The 22,485-nt window shown below is 42.2% G+C and overlaps 1 protein-coding gene across 1 annotated transcript in view; it reads right to left on the minus strand.

The window, feature by feature from the left end:
• LOC139262146 (prostate androgen-regulated mucin-like protein 1 homolog) overlaps window positions 1-22,485 on the minus strand; it is a 47,471-nt gene that overhangs the window by 22,421 nt on the left and 2,565 nt on the right. The window lies entirely within an intron of this gene.

Genomic DNA, 22,485 nt, shown 5'->3' on the forward strand with positions numbered 1-22,485 from the left:
ATTTCCAGGATAGGCACCACACCTCCAATGGTCATCAAGGTCACAGCTATCCTTAACTTGTGTGCCACAGCATCATTCCAGGCTGTCACTGCAGAGATCATGCCAATCAACTGTGTACAGGTGCATTAAACAAGTCAATAATTTATTATTTGCTACATTTCATCTCCTTCTCCTTGGACAACAACAGCAGCATGACCAGGCACTGTAATTTTACAGAATGGCAGGCTCCCAATGTTTCAAGGAGACATAAATTACACTTATGTGGCAATAAATTCTCCCTTGCTCACTGTGGTCATCAATAATATTAGGTTTAATTTATTGGCCAATCTAATCCTGGTCCCAGATTTTAAGTGCGCTAACTTTACAAAATTGTCTGAAGATTTGGAAAAAGTGGACTGGACAACCCTACTAGATAGGCAATTGAGTACTGAGGACATATGGTGCTATTTAAAACCATTCTCAAACAGAATGAAGCCAATAATGTCCCAATGGGTAAAAGGGCACATGGCAAAACAAAACCATTATGGGTGATAAGGAATGTGCAGAGGCGAATCAAATTGAAACAGAAGGCATTCTAGACACTTAAGGAATTTAAATTCACAGAAGGTGTCAAAAACAGCCATAGGCGACAGATCTCTGGAAAAGAAAGTGGTGCATAATTGTGGCAGTGAGAGCAAAGCTTTTTTAGCTATGTCAGAAGTTGGAAAATCTTTAAGGACCATATAGGGCCAGTAAAGGACACTGTACAGCAGATTTAAACTGATTCTCAGGTTATGGCAGAGCTGCTAAATGACTATTTTGCATCAGTCTATATTCTTGTAGAGGATGCTTATGTGCCAGATGGGGGGTGCTCTGTATTGAATAGAATTATTAATATTAAAATAGATAGTAATGTCATCTTGGGTAGATTAGGAAATCTCAAAATGGGTAGGCTTCAGGTTCAGATAATATCCATCTAATGGTGATTAAAGAGAAGGGGCAGGTGTTCTGTGAGCCCCTTGCCCATATCTTCAATAGTTCAATAGAGTCAGGGATAGTTCCCTTTGACTGGAAGCTAGTTCATAAAGATCCTATTTTCTAAAAAGTGGACAAATCAGACCCAGGGAACTTCAGGCATATCAGTCTGACGTCCATTATTGGGAAGATGCTAGAAGGGATTGCAAGAGATGCCCTTTATGATCCCTGGGAAAGGGAAGGAGCCATTAGAAATTCACAACATGGCTTCTGAAAAAGAGGGAGGTGGATCTGTTCTTGACTGGGGCAGAGATCGCATCATATAGAAGGTAAGTGTCTTTATTGATAATACTTGGTCTATCTGATCTCCTGAACTGGTCTTGATTGTCTGAGGGAGTCGGAAAAGAATTTTCCAGATAATTTTTTCTCTTACTGGCTTGGGTTTTTGTCTCTGTTTATTTTTGATTCTCCCAGAACGTTTCATTGTGGGCAGGGGCAGTGGAGGAAGGAAATGTTTATTCATGATGCTATGGCCATCATGGTGTGGGACAGGCTTGATGGACCAGCTGGTCTTTTCTTGCCCATCAATTTTGTATGCTCATAATGGGAAAGGATTTTACATTCACAATGTGCAGCTTATTTGCAACCTGCCCTGATGCATGATGCAAGTGAATGCTTGCTAAGAGTTGCCATAATGCCTTAATTTTAAGGCAGCCCATTGTGCCAGCACTCTTTGATCCAGATAGTCATGACTCATGATATCTTTGCATTTTCCCAGGATACAAGATAGGCACAATTAATTTGATTTGTGTATCAGAATAATAACTGAATCCACCATTGGTATGGTGAAGGCAAGCTTCAGATGTCTGGATCGATTGGGAATGTCCAGCAGTATGGTCCAGCTTGGATCCCAAGGAACAGGGTTGTGCACTGTATCTGCACAACTTTGCCTTACAAAGTGGCTTAATTATATAGTAGAGGAGATAGGCCCCCACAGGCAGTCAGAGAATCAGCACGAGGAGCAGCAGCCACCTGAAGAGAATGCTGGCAATAGGGGCGATCACAACCCTACCCGTGGGGAGTCAAATCGTCTGTACTCACCTTGAAGCTGCTCAGATCTGGCAGCTTCATCGGGATCTGGCTGCAATTTTTACCAGGTGACCTGAGTGGAAAGCGACAGTGAATGTACTGCCAGGCTAACCCAGCGACAAAGAGGATCGAGGCCAGGAGAGGGCAAAAAAGGTAAGTTTTAAAGATTGTTTTTACTTTCTTTGTGGGAGCAAGAGTTTTCCCTCTGGGTCCCACAAGAAAATCTTAGGCCTCCTCTGCCGTGACGATGGAAATCTGCTAGCAGTTAAAATCCAGGCCAATGTGTAGTTTCTTAACATAGTACTGGATACAGTCTACCTAACTGCAACTGTTTACTAAATCAAAAAGCATTCTTGCATTGAAGGCACAATTCTATGATAATTAAAAATTGTAATTATTTTTAAATGGACACTACCAAGAAAGCACCGTTGCCACAAAGACTCCAGTGGTTCAATCCGAAGGCACAATACCACCTTTTCAGGGCAACTACCATGGAAAGTAAATGCGGCCTTGCCAATGTCACCCATATCCAGAGAACAATTTTTTTTAATGAATAAATGTCAAACGTTTACTAGCTAGCAGCACTAAATGATCCATGCACATGATGGTTCTACACACCAGGTTCCCAAACTCTCTGATCAGTCATCAAATGGACAGTTAAGCACTTCTGACCAGGGAAGGAAATTGGACAGAGACTCAGCCCAGGCCGCAATGCAACAACAACTTGGATCGAAAGTGCACTTTGTAGTGGTCCCTTTCAGACATATAGGGGTCGAAATTGGGTACCATTGTTTTTAAGACGGTGTCACCACCTGAGTGCTGAGTTTAGCGCCAGGTGTTAGACGCAGCCTCAAAGTCCTAAATTAATTTTTACACCCAAAGATGAGAGAGCAGCGCTAAAAAATGGCATTGCACACTCGTCCTCGGACGGGAGCTCAGGAGTCCTACTGAATTTCCTGATTGGAGGCTGCTGCCAAGCTAGAAAGAAAACGGGAATAAAAGAACTAAAACTTCTCCAATTCACACATACACTTCCCTACTCTTAAAACTAATCAAAACATGCAGAAATAAATAAAGAAAAATTTACCTTCCTTTCTGGGCAATTCCACCCGAGATCTGCTCTTAATGCCAACTTTTTTCTGGCTATACGGCTGCCTGCCGGAAGGCAGCCATACAAAGCAAATATCGCAACAGAGGCATCAAAGAGGCATTGTACACTGGATGATGTCACCACGCAGGTGACGTTAGCCAGCGCAGCGTTGCCTCTTGGCACCTCTGCCAAAGAGCCGACTCAATTTAGGTCGAGGCGTTGACGCCGCTTACCGATGACGGTAGACCATTGCCGCCCACCGCCAGCGGTAACGGGTGGCATACAAAACCCAATTTCGACCCCATAATGTCATATGCCTGAGAATACATTACCCTTTTCACCCTCTCAATCATGAATGACGAACAGCACAGGAAAAAAAAAAAGAGGAAAGGAAGGGATACACTTAAAAAAAAATGAATTGGTCATCTTTATTTTCATGTTGATAAAAAATGCATACAACATAGAATATTGGCCCGAAAATCGCAGTTGGAGGCTTCCTGCGGGCAGACGCCTTCGACTGAAATATTTTTCCGAATGTGCCTGGTGGTCCTGGATCAACTTAGACTTGGGGTCCGAGGTCTAGATGCGCAGCCCAGCGAATGGGCTCATGCATCCCAGGAACGTAAGCGCGACCTGGGATCACGTGTGCCTGGACCACCAATGAACATGGAGTATTCTAATTGATAATAATGGGAGCTCTGTTTGTACGAGCTCCCATTACTATCAATGAATATACCCCCAAAAAACACAATCACAACACAGTAAATTAAAAAAAAGTACAATATTTAAAATTAATTGAAATTGAATTTAATTAAATGTTTGAGAAAAAAAATGTTTTGAAATATGTTTCTATAGGGTTAAATTTAAACTTACCTTAATGGACAGGGTTTTTAATATAAAAATTAGTGATAAGATTAAAAGTTTCTGTGATTCAAAACTTTTATGATAGTAAAAGTAGGCTATACGCTGCTTTTACCAGGCATAAGAGTTTGAAGGACATTCGCTGGGCAAATAACACAAATCTCTACCCTGCCAATGTCCTTCTCCTGGAGGGATGTGTGTGCTCTGTCAAAAGACATTTTGACAGATTGCAAAAGCCGATTCTTGGCGCATGAGCACCGTGTGCCGGGAACCGGCATTTGATGGACCTCTTCGGGTGCGGGCGCACATCGTACGCACCCGGAGAGGCCGCAATTTTTGGCCCATTAAATGTCTTTTTGCCCCTCACCCATCCTGAGGGCAAAGATGGAACCTTGAGCAAAGCAGAAAAATTTAATTTGAATTATTGCCTGTTGTACCATTCTCTGGATGCACTTGTTCCTACATTTAGAAAATATCAACGTAACATTCAAGTTTCATCATCAGTAAAACATATTACAAACATGGCCCTTTCTGGCATGACTCGCATCGATCAGTTAGTAAAATGAACAAAATGATATGATAAATATGTGTCAGCAGTACAACCAAACAGGTTATTTCATTAAAACATGGATGGTATTGCAGACACAGGTCCTCGCTCCAAAACTATTATTATTTTTTCCCTGTGGCCCTTCCTTCAGTAAACTAATATATTTGTCTTAAGGGTTTGAGTATTTATTAAACCTTTGACTGGAATTTTTCACGTATTTTTGAACAGATGAAATACTAGAACTCTTCCTCCTTATACTTGAATGAATACGATAGCCACACTAAAACCCTGTACTATGTTAAAAGTCCTCTTAAGTCATATACAGTATACATCTCTCTTGTTGGTAGGACCAATTCAAACATAGCATTTACACCCTGCACCTAATGAACAATTTCCAAACACTTTTTGTCACTCACTGAGGAGTAATGATTTAGTCTCTATGTGGCCTACTGTATGGAATCTAGAACTATTAAAACAAGTTTTATGATGTTTAATGATATATTAATCCATCTATGGATTGCAAAGTTGTTCCTAGACAATTTAATTGCCTTCAATGTTGCACTTAATGACAATTTTTTGCATCTTGTCAAATGCAGTCCTTATGATTTTATTTCCTTACTTTAATGTGGGATTTTCCACTTTTATCACAGTGTGGTTTAGCTCTCTGGCAATCCATAATTCTCTCATCAAAGCCAAAAGTATTTCTTTTTATAAGTAATATATTCTACAAAATGCCAGTTGTGACTTCTTCAGAAGAGATTGGCCCTCAATTTAATTGCAGTTTTCTTAAATGTCAGCTTTTAAATTATGATTTTCTTTGAACTTCTGAAATCAATGGAAATAAAAATCTGCAGAGATGTACCGGGCTGACAATTTGCTATCATCCATTTTACCCTATTGCACACAGTCAAGATTACGTTATCCTTTGTGTGGATGAGACAATTTGTTTGTGAGGTAAGTTTGGATAATTATTCATTCTCTGAATGCACCTTAGACTATGGTAAGCGTAGAATTCATCAAGATGTGCAGACATTAAGGCTGAGAAATTCAATAGCGCAATGAGTCCTTAAAACGCCATTATAGCGGGCAAGAATCGCATGCTCGTTACGAGGCAGAAGAGACCCACCCGCCATATTGGTATAGGCAAAAATCTGTCTGAAACAGGTGTTGGGCCCTTTGCATATGCCTGTTTGAGGCTTCCTCTGCAATACTGGTTCGCCCTGAGGCAGCTGGCACATGCGGCCTAACAGGCCCTTAAAGGGATCACCGCAGGTCGCCACCAAAATGGCAAGTTTGCCACATGTTTACCAGAATTTGGAGCTGGTGAGTGCAGAATCCCATATTAAAACCACTAGCTGTTGCTGGTTACCCCTCATTCCCACCGCCCATCCCCGCCCCCGCACCACGATCGCCACCGACCCCTCCATGATCACAGCCCTCCCTGAACCTGAACCCGGCCACCAGTACCCTTTTTAGCAAAGTTAAGCATTGGTTACTTAGAGGCTGAGACAGGTGAAATTATAATATGAAATAAGGAAATGGCAGAGACTTTAAACAAATATTTTGTAACTGTCTTTAGAGTAGAAGTCACAAAAAGCAGATTAAAAGTAGTGGGGAACCAAGGTGCGAATAAGCGTGAGGAACTTAAAAGTAACTAATATAAGTAGAGATAAAGTAGCTGAGAAACTAATGGGATTACAAGCCAACTAATCCCAATGACCAGCTGGCCTATATCCTAGCGTTCTAAAACAGGTGACTGCAGAGATAGTGGATGCCTTGGTTGTGATCTTGCGGTGGAGCCTGATCTCCATTCATCTTGGATCCCCTTGTCACTGGACCAAGACCTTGCTCCATCAAGCCAGTGTGGTGGCTGGTGTGCAACGGCCACCCCACATTAAAAGAATTCACGCACTGGCATCTTCCACCATTTAAAATTAGTTCATCAGTCACCGGAGTACTCATTTTTAGTGTGGAAGCAAGTCATTCTTGAGCCCGAGGGACTGCCTATGATGATGATGATGATGATGATCTTGCAAATTTCCCCTGATTTTAGAACAGTCCCAACGGATTGGAAAGTTGCAAATGTAACCCCACTATTCAAGAAAGGTGGGGGAGAAAAAAGGGAAATACAGACCAGTTAGTCTGACATCAGTCATTAGGAAAATGCTGGATCCATTATTAAGGAAGTGATAATACGGCACTTAGAAAATCACAATGGGCCATAACTTACGGCCTCTCCAGGTGCATACGATATGCCCCGGAAGTTCTGGGTTTAGGCGCGCGAAGTAATCCCGGCCACTATTACCCTCTCTCCTGTTCCCGGCCACCACTGCCCCCTCCGCTCCCCCACCTGAGGCTGATTACCACTACCCACCCTTCTCGATCATGGTCACAGGCACTGCTATCCTCCCTCCCGTTTCCAGCTATCGCTACCCTCCTTCCCAGTCGCTCCCTCTCCCAATCATCCCATTTGTCGGTCCCGTCCCCCCCCCCCACCGCCTTCCTGAGAGTCGCTGCCGGTGATGCAGCGGCCCGATCTTTGAGGCCTCTTCTCCAGCGAGTTGACTGGGGCGACCAATAGGTACCCGTAGCTCGCTGGTTTGAGGTTTCCAATCACTGTTTTTGGGTGGGAATTAATTTTTCCCCAAAATATAAAACCAGTTCTAAACAGTATAATATATGACTAATATTACCGTTAAATGTCTGATGAAGCACCAACCTCACATCAACCTGGTTCCGGTGAATGCCCCCCATAAACCTTAATCTAATCTGTTCATTCCCAACATTTTCTGATTTCATGTTACTACATTTTCAGCATTCTGATTTTTTTTTTTGCAATGATTATTTACTGCACTGTCCAGGCTCACCGTTTATTGACAACACTGATAAAAATAAAACTCTGTTACGTGGTCTGTATACAGAGCTGACAGTTATTTCCTCTTAAAAAGGACCGGAACCAATATCTTAGGGGGGGTGTTTGCTTGTGCTGTTGGGGAGGGGTTAAACTAATATAGCAGGGGGATGGGAACCTATGCAGGGAGACAGAGGGAAGTAGAATGGGGCAGAAGCAAAAGATAGAAAGAAGAAAAGTAAAAGTGGAAGGCAGAGAAACCCAAGGCAAAAAGCAAAAAGGGCCACATTACACCAAAATTCTAAAGGGGCAAAGTGTGTTAGAAAGACAAGACTGAAGGCTCTGTGCCTCAATGCGAGGAGTATTCGGAATAAGATGGACGAATTAATTGCGCAGATAGCAGTTAACGGATATGATGTAATTGGCATCACGGAGACATGGCTCCAGGGTGACCAAGGCTGGGAACTCAACATCCAGGGGTATTCAACATTTAGGAAGGATAGACAGAAAGGAAAAGGAGACGGGGTGGCGTTGCTGGTAAAAGAGGAAATTAATGCAATAGTCAGAAAGGACATTAGCTTGGATGATGTGGAATCGGTATGGGTGGAGCTACGGAATACCAAGGCAGAAAACGCTAGTGGGAGTTGTGTACAGACCACCAAACAGTAGTAGTAAGGTTGGGGACAGCATCAAACAAGAAATTAGGGATGTATGTAATAAAGGTTCAACTGTTATCATGGGTGACTTTAATCTACATATTGATTGGGCTAACCAAACTGGTAGCAATGCGGTGGAGGAGGATTTCCTAGAGTGTATTAGGGATGGTTTTCTAGACCAATATGTTGAGGAACCAACTAGGGAGCTGGCCATCCTAGACTGGGTGATGTGTAATAAGAAAGGATTAATGAACAATCTTGTTGTGCGAGGCCCCTTGGGGAAGAGTGACCATAACATGGTAGAATTCTTTATTAAGGTGGAGAGTGACACAGTTAATTCAGAAACTAGGGTCCTGAACGTAAGGAAAGGTAACTCTGATGGTTTGAGGCGTGAATTGGCTAGAATAGACTGGTAAGTGATACTTAAAGGGTTGACGGTGGATAGGCAATGGCAAGCATTTAAAGATCACATGGATGAACTTCAGCAATTGTACATCCCTGTCTGGAGTAAAAATAAAATGGGGAAGGTGGCTCTACTGTGGCTAACAAGGGAAATTAAGGATAGTGTTAAATCCAAGGAAGAGGCATATAAATTGGCCAGAAAAAGCAGCAAACCTGAGGACTGGGAGAAATTTAGAATTCAGCAGAGGAGGACAAAGGGTTTAATTAATTGGGGGAAAATAGAGTACGAGAAGAAGCTTGCCGGGAACATAAAAACTGACTGCAAAAGCTTCTATAGCTGTGTGAAGAGAAAAAGAGTAGTGAAGTCAAACGTAGGTCCCTTGCAGTCGGATTAAGGTGAATTTATAATGGGGAACAAAGAAATGGCAGACCAATTGAACAAATACTTTGGTTCTGTCTTCACGAAGGAAGACACAAATAACCTTCCGGAAATACGAGGGGACCGAGGGTCTAGTAAGAAGGAGGAACCGAAGGATATCCTTATTAGGCGGGAAATTGTGTTAAGGAAATTGATGGGATTGAAGGCTGATAAATCCCCGGGGCCTGATAGTCTGCATCCCAGAGTACTTGAGCAAGTGGTTCTAGAACTAGTGGATGCATTGGTGATCATTTTTCAACAGTCTATCAACTCTGGATCAGTTCCTATGGACTGGAGGGTAGCTAATGTAACACCACTTTTTAAAAAGGGAGGGAGAGAGAAAGCGGGTAATCATGACTTCAGTAGTGGGGAAAAAAGTTGGAATCAATTATTAAGGATGAAATAGCAGCGCATTTGGAAAGCAGTGACAGGATCGGTCCAAGTCAGCATGGATTTATGAAGGGGAAAACATGCTTGACAAATGTTCTGGAATTTTTTGAGGATGTAGTAGAGTGGACAAGGGAGAACCAGTGGCTGTGGTGTATTTGGACTTTCAAAAGGCTTTTGACAAGGTCCCACACAAGAGATTGGTGTGCAAAATCAAAGCACATGGTATTGGGGGTAATATACTGACGTGGATAGAGAACTGATTGGCAGACAGGAAGCAGAGAGTCGGGATAAATGGGTCCTTTTCAGAATGGCAGGCAGTGACTAGTGGAGTGCTGCAGGGCTCAGTGCTGGGACCCCAGCTCTTTACAATATACATTCAAAATGATTTGGGTGAAGGAATTGAGTGTAATATCTCCAAGTTTGCAGATGACACTAAACTGGGTGTCGGTGTAAACTGTGAGGGGACGCTAAGAGGCTGTAGGGTGACTTGGACAGGTTACGTGAGTGCGCAAATTAATGTGGATAAATGTGAGGTTATCCACTTTTGGAGCAAAAACACGAAGGCAGAATATTATCTGAATGGCGGCAGATTAGGAAAAGGGGAGGTGCAACAAGACCTGGTGTCATGGTTCATCAGGCTTTGAAAGTTGGCATACAAAACAGCAGGCAGTGAAGAAGGAAAATGGTATATTGGCCTTCATAGCTAGGAGATTTGAGTATAGGAGCAGGGAGGTCTTACTGCAGTTGTACAGGGCCTTGGTGAGGCCTCACCTGGAATATTGTGTTCAGTTTTGGTCTCCTAATCTGAGGAAGGACGTTCTTGCTATTGAGGGAGTGTCGCGACGGTTCACTAGACTGATTCCTGGGATGGCAGGACTGACATATGAGGAGAGACAGGATCAACTGGGCCTTTATACGTTGGAGTTTAGAAGGATGAGAGTGGATCTCATAGAAACGTATAAGATTCTGACGGGACGGGCCAGGTTAGATGCGGGTAGAATGTTCCCGATGTTGGGGAAGTCCAAAACCAGGGGACACAGTCTTAGGATAAGGGGTAGGCCATTTAGGGCTGAGATGAGGAGAATCTTCTTCACTCAGAGAGTTGTTAACCTTGGAATTCCCTGCCACAGAGAGTTGTTGATGCCAGTTCATTGGATATATTCAAAAGGGAGTTAGATATGGCCCTTACGTCTAAGGGGATCAAGGGGTATGGAGAGAAAGCAGGAAAGGGGTACTGAGGGAATGATCAGCCATGATCTTATTGAATTATGGTGCAGGCTCGAAGGGCCGAATGGCCTACTCCTGCACCTATTTTTTATGTTTCTATATAACATACAACTTATCAGTATACTGTTGGGGAGATGGCTCATCGGGGGAAGGCAGCAGCAGCCAAGTTCATGGCACCGTGGGTGGCTCTGCTGGACAGGAGGGCAGGAAAAAGAGTGGGAGAGCTATAGTGGTAGGGGATTCTATTGCAAGTGGAATAGATAGGTGTTTCTGCGGCCGCAATCGAGACTCCAGGATGGTATGTTGCCTCCCTGGTGCAAGGGCCAAGGATGTCTCGGAGCTACTGCAGGGCATTCTGGAGGGGGAAGGTGAACAGCCAGTTGTTGTGGTGCATATAGGTACCAACGATGTAGGTAAAAAAACAGGATGACGTGCTATAAGCTGAAGTTAGGGAGCTAGGAGTTAAATTTAAAAAGTAGGATCTCAAAGGTAGTAATCTCAGGATTGCTACCAGTGCCATGTGCTAGTCAGAGTAGGAATAGCAGGATAGTTAAGATGAATATGTGGCTTGTGGAATGGTGCAAGAGGGAGGGATTCAAATTCCTGGGACATTGGAACCAGTTCTGGGGAAGGTGGGACCAGTACAAACCTGACAACCTGCACCTGGGCAGGACCGGAACCAATGTCCTAGTGGGAGTGTTTGCTAGTGCTGTTGGGGAGGGTTTAAACTAATTTGGCAGGGGGATGGGAATCTATGCAGGGAGACAGACGGAAGTAAAATGGGGGTCGAAGCGAAAGGTACAAAGGAGATAGGAAAAAGTGGAGGGCAGAGAAATCAAAGGCAAAAATCAAAAGGGGCCACATTACAACATAATTCTAAAAGGACAAAGACTGTTTAAAAAAACAAGCCTGAAGGCTCTGTGTCTCAATGCAAGGAGCATTCGTAATAAGGTGGAAGAATTAATTGCGCAGATAGCTGTTCATGGATATGATGTAATTGGGATTACGGAGACATGGCTCCAGGGTGACCAAGGCTGGGAACTCAACATCCAGGGATTTTCAATATTCAGGAAGGATAGACAGAAAGGAAAAGGTGGGGTAACGTTACTGGTTAAAGAGGAGATTAACGCAATAGTAAGGAAGGACATTAGCTTGGATGATGTGGAATCTGTATGGATAGAGCTGCGGAATACCAAAGGGCTGAAAATGCTAGTGGGAGTTGTGTACAGACCACCAAACAATAGTAGTGAGTTTGGGGATGGCATCAAACAGGAAATTAGCGATGCGTGCAATAAAGGTACAGCAGTTATCATGGTTGACTTTAATCTACATATAGATTGGGCCAACCAAACTGGTAGCAATATGGTGGAGGAGGATTTCTTGGAGTGTATAAGGGATGGTTTTCGAGACCAGTATGTTGAGGAACCAACTAGACAGCTGGCCATCCTCGACTGGGTGTTGAGAGAGGATTAATTAGCACTCTTGTTGTGCGAGGCCACTTGGGGAAGAGTGACCATAATATGGTAGAATTCTTCATTAAGATGGAGAGTGACACAGCTAATTCAGAAACTAGGGCCCTGAACTTAAAGAAAGGTAACTTCGATGGTATGAGATGTGAATTGGCTAGGATCAACTGGCGAATGATACTTAAAGGGTTGATGATGAATGGGCAATGGCAGACATTTAAAGATCACACGGATGAACTTCAACAATTGTACATCTCTGTCTGGCGTAAAAATAAAACGGGGAAGGTGGCTCAACCATGGTGAACAAGGGAAATTAGGGATAGTGTTAAATCCAAGGAAGAGGCATATAAATTGGTCAGAAAAAGCAGCAAACCTGAGGACTGGGAGAAATTTAGAATTCGGCAGAGGAGGACAAAGGGTTTAATTAGGAGGGGGAAAATAGAGTATGAGAGTAAGCTTGCAGGGAACATAAAAACTGACTGCAAAAGCTTCTATAGATAGGTGAAGAGAAAAAGATTAGTGAAGACAAATGTAGGTCCCTTGCAGTCGGATTAAGGTGAATTTATAATGGGGAACAAAGAAATGGCAGACCAATTGAACAAATACTTTGGTTCTGTCTTCACTAAGGAAGACACAAATAACCTTCCGGAAATACTAGGGGATCGAGGGTATAGCGAGAAGGCGGAACTGAAGGAAATCCTTTTCGTCAGGAAATTGTGTTCGGGAAATTGATAGGATTTAAGGCCGATAAATACCCAGGGCCTGATAGTCTGCATCCCAGAGTACTTAAGGAAGTGGCCCTAGAAATAGTGGATGCATTGGTGGTCATTTTCCAATATTCTATAGACTCTGGATCAGTTCCTATGGATTGGAGGATAGCTAATGTAACCGCACTTTTAAAAAAGGAGGGAGCGCGAAAACAGGCAATTATAGATCGGTTAGCTTGACATCGGTAGTGGGAAAATTTTGGAATTAATTATTAAAGATGTAATAGTAGCGCATTTGGAAAGCAGTGACAGGATCGGTCCAAGTCAGCATGGATTTATGAAAGGGAAATCATGCTTGACATATCTTCTGGAATTTTTTGAGGATGTAACTAATAGAGTGGACATGGGACAACCAGTGGATGTGGTATATTTGGACTTTCAAAAGGCATTTGACAAGGTCCCACACGAGATTAGTGTGCAAAATTAAAGCACATTGAACTGGGGGTAATGTGTTGATGTGGATAGAGAAATGGTTGGCAGACAGGAAGCAAAGAGTAGGAATAAACGGGTCCTTTTCAGAATGGCAGGCAGTGACTAGTGGGGTACTGCAAGGTTCAGTGCAGGACCCCTAGCTATTTACAATATACATTAATTGATGAAGGAATCGAATCTAATATCTCCAAGTTTGCAGATGACACTAAGCTGGGTGGCAGTGTGAGCTGTGAGGAGGATGCTAAGAGGCTGCAGGGTGACTTGGACAAGTTAGGTGAGTGGGCGAATGCATGGCAGATGCAGTATAATGTGGATAAATGTGAGGTTATCCACTTTAGTCACAAAAACAGGAAGGCAGAATATTATCTGAATGGTGACAGATTAGGAAAAGGGGAGGTGCAACGAGACTTACGTGTCATGGTATATCAGTCATTGAAAGTTGGCATGCAGGTACAGCAGGCAGTGAAGAAGGCAAATTGCATGATGGTCTTCATAGCGAGAGGATTTGAGTACAGGAGCAGGGAGGTCTTACTGCAGTTTTCAGGGCCTTGGTGAGGCCACACCTTGAATAAAGTGTAAATTTTGGTCTCCTAATCTGAGGAAGGACATTCTTGCTATTGAGGGAGTGCAGCGAAGGTTCACTAGACTGATTCCTGGGATGGCAGGACTGACATATGAAGAAAGACTGGATCGACTAGGCTTATATTCACTGGAATTTAGAAGAATGAGAGGGGAACTCATAGAAACATATAAAATTCTGACGGGATTGGACAGGAAGATGCAGGAAGTATGTGCCTGATGTTGGGGAAGTCCAGAACCAGGGGTCACAGTCCAATCCCATCAGAATTTTATATGTTTCTATGAGGTCCCCTCTCATTCTTCTAAATTCCAGTGAATATAAGCCTAGTCGAACCAGTCTTTCTTCATATGTCAGTGTAAGGGTAAGGGGTAAGCCATTTACATAGAAACATAGAAAATAGGTGCAGGAGTAGGCCATTCGGCCCTTCTAGCCTGCACCGCCATTCAATGAGTTCATGGCTGAACATGCAACTTCAGTACCCCATTCCTGCTTTCTCGCCATACCCCTTGATCTCCCTAGTAGTAAGGACTTCATCTAACTCCCTTTTGAATATATTTAGTGAATTGGCCTCAACTACTTTCTATGGTAGAGAATTCCACAGGTTCACCACTCTCTGGGTGAAGAAGTTTCTTCTCATCTCGGTGTTAAATGGCTTACCTCTTATCCTTAGACTGTGACCCCTGGTTCTGGACTTCCCCAACATTGGGAACATTCTTCCTGCATCCATCCTGTCTAAACCCGTCAGAATTTTAAACGTTTCTATGAGGTCCCCTCTCATTCTTCTGAACTCCAGTGAATACAAGCCCAGTTGATCCAGTCTTTCTTGATATGTCAGTCCCGCCATCCCGGGAATCAGTCTGGTGAACCTTCGCTGCACTCCCTCAATAGCAAGAATGTCCTTCCTCAAGTTAGGAGACCAAAACTGTACACAATACTCCAGGTGTGGCCTCACCAAGGCCCTGTACAACTGTAGTAACACCTCCCTGCCCCTGTACTCAAATCCCCTCGCTATGAAGGCCAACATGCCATTTGCTTTCTTAACCGCCTGCTGTACCTGCATGCCAACCTTCAATGACTGATGTACCATGACACCCAGGTCTCGTTGCACCTCTCCTTTTCCTAATCTGTCACCATTCAGATAATAGTCTGTCGCTCTGTTTTTAACCACCAAAGTGGATAACCTCACATTTATCCACATTATACTTCATCTGCCATGCATTTGCCCACTCACCTAACCTATCCAAGTCACTCTGCAGCCTCATAGCATTCTCCTCGCAGCTCACACTGCCACCCAACTTAGTGTCATCCGCAAATTTGGAGATACTACATTTAATCCCCTCGTCTAAATCATTAATGTACAGTGTAAACAGCTGAGGCCCCAGCACAGAACCCTGCGGTACCCCACGAGTCACTGCCTGCCATTCTGAAAAGTACCCATTTACTCCTACTCTTTGCTTCCTGTCTGACAACCAGTTCTCAATCCATGTCAGCACACTACCCTCAATCCCATGTGCTTTAACTTTGCACATTAATCTCTTGTGTGGGACCTTGTCGAAAGCCTTCTGAAAGTCCAAATATACCACAAAAACTGGTTCTGCCTTGTCCACTCTACTGGAAACATCCTCAAAAAATTCCAGAAGATTTGTCAAGCATGATTTCCCTTTCACAAATCCATGCTGACTTGGACCTATCATGTCACCTCTTTCCAAATGCGCTGCTATGACATCCTTAATAATTGATTCCATCATTTTACCCACTACTGAGGTCAGGCTGACCGGTCTACAATTTCCTGTTTTCTCTCTCCCTCCTTTTTAAAAAAGTGGGGTTACATTGGCTACCCTCCATTCGATAGGAACTGATCCAGAGTCAATGGAATGTTGGAAAATGACTGTCAATGCATCCACTATTTCCTTAAGTACTCTGGGATGCAGTCCATCAGGCCCTGGGGATTTATCGGCCTTCAATCCCATCAATTTCCCCAGCACAATTTCCCGACTAATAAGGATTTCCCTCAGTTCCTCCTCCTTACTAGACCCTCTGACCCCTTTTATATCCGGAAGGTTGTTTGTGTCCTCCTTAGTGAACACCGAACCAAAGTACTTGTTCAATTGGTCTGCCATTTCTTTGTTCCCCGTTATAACTTCCCCTGATTCTGACTGCAGGGGATCGACGTTTGTCTTTACTAACCTTTTTCTCTTTACATATCTTCAGAAACTTTTGCAATCCGTCTTAATGTTCCCTGCAAGCTTCTTCTCGTACTCAATTTTCCCTGCCCTAATCAAACCCTTTGTCCTCCTCTGCTGAGTTCTAAATTTCTCCCAGTCCCCGGGTTCGCTGCTATTTCTGGCCAATTTGTATGCCACTTCCTTGGCTTTAATACTATCCCTGATTCCCCTTGATAGCCACGGTTGAGCCACCTTCCCTTTTTTATTTTTACGCCAAACAGGGATGTACAATTGTTGTAGTTCATCCATGCGGTCTCTGAATGTCTGCCATTGCCCATCCACAGTCAACCCCTTAAGTATCCTTCGCCAATCTATCCTAGCCAATTCACGCCTCATACCTTCAAAGTTACCCTTCTTTAAGTTCTGGATCATGGTCTCTGAATTAACTGTTTCATTCTCCATCCTAATACAGAATTCCACCACATTATGGTCACTCTTCCCCAAGGGGCCTCGCACAACGAGATTGCTAATTAATCCTCTCTCATTACACAACACCCAGTCTAAGATGGCCTCCCCCCTAGTTGGTTCCTCGACATATTGGTCTAGAAAACCATCCCTTATGCACTCCAGGAAATCCTCCTCTACCGTATTGCTTCCAGTTTGGCTCGGCCGATAAATCTATGTGCATATTAAAGTCACCCATGATAACTGCTGCACCTTTATTGCATGCACCCCTAATTTCCTGTTTGATGCCCTCCCCAACATCACTACTACTGTTTGGAGGTCTGTACACAACTCTCACCATCGTTTTTTGCCCTTTGGTGTTCTGTAGCTCTACCCATATAGATTCCACATCATCCAAGCTAATGTCCTTCCTAACTATTGCATTAACCTCCTCTTTAACCAGCAATGCTACCCAACCTCCTTTTCCTTTTATTCTATCTTTCCTGAATGTTGAATACCCCTGGATGTTGAGTTCCCAGCCCTGATCATCCTGGAGCCACGTCTCCGTAATCCCGATCACATCATATTTGTTAACATCTATTTGCACAGTTAATTCATCCACCTTATTACGGATACTCCTTGCATTAAGACACAAAGCCTTCAGGCTTGTTTTTTTAACACCCTTCGTCCTTTTACAATTTTGCTGTACAGTGGCCCTTTTTGTTCTTTGCCTTGGGTTTCTCTGCCCTCCACTTTTCCTCATCTCCTTTCTGTCTTTTGCTTTTGTCTCCTTTTTGTTTCCCTCTGTCTCCCTGCATTGGTTCCCATCCCCCTGCCATATTAGTTTAACTCCTCCCCAACAGCACTAGCAAACACTCCCCCTAGGACATTGGTTCCGGTCCTTTAGGACTGAGATGAGGAGAAACTTCTTCACTCAGAGAATTATGAACCTGTGGAATTCTCTACCACAGAAAATTGTTGAGGCCAGTCGTTAGATATATTCAAAAGGGAGTTAGATGTGACCCTTGTGCCTAACGGGATCAAAGGGTATGGAGAGAAAGCTGGAATGGGTTACTGAAGTTGCATGATCAGCCATGATCATGTTGAATGGCGGTGCAGGCTCGAAGGGCCGAATGGCCTACTCCTGCACCTATTTTCTATGTTTCTATGTCTAATCTGTTTCATCAACAAAATAACAATTTTCACATCTAGAAACAGAAACCTTTGTACAGATTTCATTCACCTGCAAATAAAGTTCTACAATAAGCAGTTTTGCTGCCACAATGAACAAAGTGATTGTCAGCAATTTGTAAGAAAAATTCTAATTCTCTACAGCAACAACCTGCACTTATATTGCACCTTTATAGTGGAAAGGCGTCTCCACACACTTTAAATCACAAAACGATTTCCAGGACTGTTTCCCGTAAAGTACAATAGGCTCAGCATATCAATGTAATTATCAATTAAACATAACTGGGCTGCATTTACTAAATGTGGGCTATGAATGGGACAGTTCTTCCCCACATATATCATTTGTAATTTATTGGAATTTCTACCTTTTTCCCCTTCAAAGGGTGCACACATCTTTCCCAGCTGACAACACGGGCATGAGACTTGCTCCGTCACCTCGACCAATGCTGCATTAACTCAAATGTTCAGATGTTGCTGCAAGAATGGTCCTAAGTGACTGATTCTCTTTCCCCCTCTCTCTACCTTTATGAGAAGCACCTGTCCATAGTGGGTTGGATGTATTTGTTTTTTATCTATTATTATGCATATTTTAATTGTACTACCGTGGATATTAAATATTCACGGCAGTTCTTTATTTTAAAATTATCACTCAGAATGCATGCTGCTCAGCAAAACTTCTTGTTGCAAAAGCTTTCACCTCATACAATATTTATGTTTTATTCAAATGTTTAATAATATTTATTTTCATGGTCAAACATCTTGGTAAAGGAAACCACAGTAAAGGTAAGTAACTCAACCTCAGTTATTAGCCAGGGTTTTCAGCTGGTGCATTCCCCCAGCCCACTTTCCACCCATTCATTTTAATGAACAGGAGAATCATAACATGGTGAGTGCAGAAGCAGAAACCTCTGGCCAATGTTTCCATGTAGTGATGAAATACATTACAATTAAAGACGGAGTCTCACCATCAATCCATACCTCTCCAATACCAATCCAATCCAGCTCTCTGCTGGCAATATTGGTTACCAGTGGCATGAAATAGTTGCACTGCTTCTTTGCCCTTCTAACAGTGCACACATTATTTTAATATTTAAATCTTTCATCTCTCTAGTGACAATCAGAGAATTTTAAACCTGAAATTTTGAACATCCCCAGCTTAAAATGAATGGGAATTTAGCCTAGCAATAAAATGAGGGCTGAATGAGTTTTTTTTAATGTATTTTGAACTTTCCCCAAACTGTTATACAGACATACTTGTCAGAGGACGTGTAGCCGTATCCATGATGAGAAATGTTTTTTTTTTTAAATCAGCAATAATATTAGTTATTTCCCCCTTGTCTTAGATATTCAAATGGCATTTATAAATAACATTTCAGTTCGATTGTTGTTCAATACATTTGCTTAAGCAGGATGTCCAGCCTTTAACATAATAGCTCATTAATTTATTCCTCCTACCAGTGACCATTAAAAGTTTTCCAATGATGCGTTAACATCATGTATTCAGTCACATTGTCACCAAATAGTCAGAAACTATTAAATAAATGCCAATTCTCTATAAGCATTATATGACATAAAACATATCACAGTGGACAAAGGAACAGAAGAGAGTTTGAGACAGAGATGGAATCTTAAAGGATTTGCATTTACTGTTTCATGGGAATATGTTGAAGCGTGCACTAACAATTAGAGTGAGTGACTAATACAAATTGTGACTGGTTACAAAGAGCTATTTTTTTCTGCTGTACAAACACATCCCCAAGTTTGTCTCAAACTTATGAACAAATAAATATACAACAACCACCTGCATTTATATAGCACTTTTAAATAGGAAAACATTCCAAGGACCCGAGTAGTGACAGAGAGGAGCATTGCGGGAATAGTCTCGTAAGAGCATTTAAAAAGAGCACGGCGTATCGGAATGGTGACAGCACTAAAACAGACAGAGTGAAGAATCTGAAAAGTGATGTCATAGCCAATGCAGAGGAAAGAGCAGCGGAGTCCGAGGAATAAAAGCTAAGTGTTCAATTATTTATTCACACTTTAATATTTAACTATATAGGAGATTAAGGGGCGACTAAAATGTTTTAAAATATTACATAAGAGACAAGGGCAAAACCAAACAATCAGCTTTAAGTAAATAGACGTAAAAGGTCAATATACTAAACTGAGAAATACAGTAACTAATAGAAACCAAATTAAATCCATCTGATAATCATAATTTAGTATTAAAGGTGAATCAGAAAATAGAGATAAATAACTGCTGTAAATTAAAACAAATATAGAGTAGATAATCGCAGCACAGGCTTGGAATTTGTGGACAGTGGGACCGTCTCTGAAGAACACGTGGGAAATTTCTATCTTGAATTACTCCGGCTCAGAGGCATTGAGCGTTATAATTGCTGGAGATTTTTTTTTAAATTAATTTAAAATTAAAAAGAAAAATGATTTTCCTTTCTGTCCCTTTTTGTCTCTCTCTCTCTCTCGCTCTCTTAATCCAATCTTTCTTTCCCTCTCTATTTCTCATTTGTACTTGAATTGAATTCACTCACTCTAATTTATACTTCCTTCTCAGTCCTTGCACTGTTAATTTCACAATCCATCAATCTGATTGGTTAAGGAGATGCACAATTGCTTGCCCAGTTCACTCAGTTCTCCAGATGCCTATTTTCCTCGCTGCACTGTTATCAGCTCCCACTTTCAGCACCTTTCTATGCAAAAAATTTTAAAACCTAAACATACAGGAATTTCATGTTCTCTCAATTCAGGAACCGTTCCTTTAGATTGGAAAATTGTGCATGTCACTCCACTATTTAAGAGAGGGAAACTAGGGAATTATAGACCTATTGCCTAACATCTGTTGTCGGGGAAATTACTAGAGTCTATAATTAAGGATAAAATAACTGAACACCTTGAAAATTTTCAGATGATTAGAGACCCAGCATGGATTTGTAAAGGGTAGGTCATGTCTAACAAACCTGATTGTGTTTAATGAAGAGGTGACTAAAGTAGTGGACAGGGGGATGTCTGTGGATGTTATTTATATGGACTTTCAGAAGCCATTTGATAAAGTCCTTAATAAGAGAATGTTAGCTAAATTTGAAGCTCATGGAATTGAAGACAATTTATTGACCTGGTTAGGAAATTGGCTGAGTGGCAGGAGACAGAGAGTAGGGCTAATGGGCAGGTACTCTAGTTGGCAGGATGTTGACTAGTGGTGTCCCACAGAGATCTGCGTTGGGGACTCAACTATTTGCCATATTTATTAATGACTTAGATAATGAGATAGAAAGACACATATCAACATTTACCAATAACACAAAGATAGGTGGTATTGTAAGTAATGTAGATGGAAGCATAAAATTACAAAGCCATATTAATAGTTTAAGCAAATGGTCAAAGCTATAGCAAATGGATTTCAAAGTAAATAAATGTGAGGTCATCCACTTTGGACATAAAAAGGATAGAACAGGGTACTTTCTAAATGGTGAAAAGCTAGAACCAGTGGAGACTTGGAGGTCTATGTACATCTCATTAAAATGTCATGGACAGGTACAAAAAATAATCAAAAAGGCTAATGGAATGCTAGCCTTTATATCTAGAGGACTAGAATACAAGGGGGTAGAAGTAATGCTACAGCTGTGCAAAGTCCTAGTTAGACCACACCTGGAGTGCTGTGAGCAATCGCACACCTTAGGAAGGCTATGTTGGCCTTGAGGGAGTGCAGCGAAGATTTACCAGAATGAGATCTGGACTCCAAGGGTTAAATTACATGGAGAGATCACACAAACTCGGGTTATAGTCCCTGGAATTTACATAAGAACATAAGAAATAGGTGCAGGAGTAGGCCATACAGCCCCTAGAGCCTGCTCCGCCATTTAATACGATCATGGACTCAGGTCCACTTAACTACCTGCTCCCCATAACCCATTATCGGTTAAGAAACCGTCTATCTCTGTCTTAAATTTATTCAATAACCCAGCTTCCACAGCTCCCTGAGGTAGCGAATTCCACAGATTTACAACCCTCAGAGAAGAAATTCCTCCTCATTTCAGATTTAAATGGGCAACCCCTTATTCTAAGATTATGCCTCCTATGTTCTAGTCTCCCCTATCAGTGGAAACATCCTCTCTGCATCCATCTTGTCAAGCCCCCTCATAATCTTATACGTTTCTATAAGATCACCTCTCATTCTTCTGAATTCCAATGAGTATAGGCCCAACTACTCAACCTTTCCTCATGTCAAACCCCTCATTTCCGGAATCAACCTAGTGAATCTTCTCTAAACTGCCTCCAAGGCAAAGCAAGTATATCCTTTCTTAATATGGAAAGAAAAACTGTATGCAGTATTCTAGGTGTGGCCTCACCAATACCCTGTATAACTGTAGCAAGACTTCCCTGCTCTTATACTCCATCCCCTTGGCAATAAAGGCCAAGATTCCATTGTCCTTCCTGATTACTTGCTGTACCTGCATACTAACCTTTTGTGTTTCATGCACCAGGATCCCCAGGTCCCGCTGTACTGTAGCACTTTGCAATTTTTCTCCATTTAAATAATAACATGCTCTTCGATTTTTTTCTGACAAAGTGCATGACCTCACACTTTCCAACATTATACTCCATCTGCCAAATTTTTGCCCACTCACTTAGACTGTCTATGTCTTATTGCAGGTTTTTTGTGTCCTCCCCACACATTGCTTTTGCTCCCATCTTTGTATCGTCAGCAAACTTGGCTACGTTACACTCGGTCCCTTCATCCAAGTTGTTAATATAGATTGTAAATAGTTGCAGTCCCAGCACTGATCCCTGCGGCACCCCACTAGTTACTTAGATGGTTAAGGGGTGATTTGATCAAAGTTTTCAAGATATAAAGGAAACTGATAGGGTAGATAGAGAGAAACTAGGAGTCTAGGACTAGGGGGCATAGTCTAAAAATTAGAGCCAGGCCGTTTAGCAGT

The sequence above is a fragment of the Pristiophorus japonicus genome, chromosome 4 (assembly GCF_044704955.1).
Source record: "Pristiophorus japonicus isolate sPriJap1 chromosome 4, sPriJap1.hap1, whole genome shotgun sequence".
NCBI lineage: Eukaryota > Metazoa > Chordata > Chondrichthyes > Pristiophoridae > Pristiophorus > Pristiophorus japonicus.